The 1,138-nt window shown below is 54.2% G+C and overlaps 1 long non-coding RNA gene across 1 annotated transcript in view; it reads left to right on the top strand.

Annotated features, from left to right (window-relative positions):
- The first annotated feature begins 336 nt into the window (after positions 1 to 336).
- The window catches only part of LOC125487149, a 4,352-nt gene continuing 3,550 nt past the window's right edge, over positions 337 to 1,138 (top strand). Inside the window, exon 1 of the long non-coding RNA XR_007265672.1 lies at positions 337 to 383. This is a non-coding gene — a long non-coding RNA (uncharacterized LOC125487149). The remainder of the gene's footprint in view (positions 384 to 1,138) is intronic.

Here is a 1,138-nt window from a genome sequence, read left to right as displayed (position 1 = left end):
AGCCCCTTGAGCCTGTTACACAAGGACAGGAGGAGGCCATTCAGCCCTTCGAGCCTGTTACACAAGGACAGGAGGAGGCCATTCAGCCCCTTGAGCCTGTTACACAAGGACAGGAGGAGGCCATTCAGCCCCTCAGCCTGTGAATTTAACTCTTTTAGTCCCAGTATGATTCTTCTGAACCAGCTGCAGGCTGATAGCTTGCTCCTGCGGAGCTGGGGCCTGTGATGAAGGCAGTGAATTGACCAACTCCATTTAAATGTGGATTTCTTGTTGTTCAGCCTGTGCGGGGAGTGAAGAAAGTTCACACTTTTGCAAAGAGAGAACAAGCAATAAAACGTGATCCCAACTCAACGACAGTGATCCGAGGCTGGCTCTACAAACAGGTACGGGGTGGGGAGATCAGATGGGGAAATGGACGAGGAGCTGAGGGTAGGGGTCTCTGGAGAGGGAGGTCAGGGTAGGGAGAGGGGAGGAGGGAGGTGATGGTGGGTGGGAGGGAAAGGTGAGGGTGGGATGGGGGAGGAGGGAGGTTGAGAGAGCAAAGGGCAGTGAGGGTAGGAGGGATAGGAGGGTGGGGAGGGGGGAGGTTTTGTCTTCTGCAGCAATGACACCAAGAAACACTCAGACACAGTTCAGAATGAGAGATTCCACCCCCTCCTCCTCCCCAACCGCTGGCTCAATCAGAAAGTATGCAGCAAGGCCCAAAGAACCAAAACGTACAGCATTCCACTGAGAGTCAGCCCCTTCAGGGGCTGTATCCCAGTGAGAGTCAGCACCTTCAGGAACTGTATCCCAGTGAGAGTCAGCACCTTCAGGGACTGTATCCCAGTGAGAGTCAGCACCTTCAGGAACTGTGTCCCAGTGAGAGTCAGCACCTTCAGGGACTGTATCCCAGTGAGAGTCAACACCTACAGGGACTGCATCCCAGTGGGAGTGAGCACCTTCAGGAACTGTATCCCAGTGAGAGTCAGCACCTTCAGGAACTGTATCCCAGTGAGAGTCAGCCCCTTCAGGAACTGTATCCCAGTGAGAGTCAGCAACATCAGGAACTGTATCCCAGTGAGTGAGCACCGTTAGGGACTGTATCCCACTGAGAGTCAGCCCCTTCAGGAACTGTATCCCAGTGAGAGTCAGCCCC

Source organism: Rhincodon typus, chromosome 37 (genome assembly GCF_021869965.1).
Source record: "Rhincodon typus isolate 14 chromosome 37, sRhiTyp1.1, whole genome shotgun sequence".
NCBI classification, from domain to species: domain Eukaryota; kingdom Metazoa; phylum Chordata; class Chondrichthyes; order Orectolobiformes; family Rhincodontidae; genus Rhincodon; species Rhincodon typus.
The sequence above is the reverse complement of the archived record's forward strand: the minus strand, read 5'-3'. Positions and strand labels throughout refer to the sequence as shown.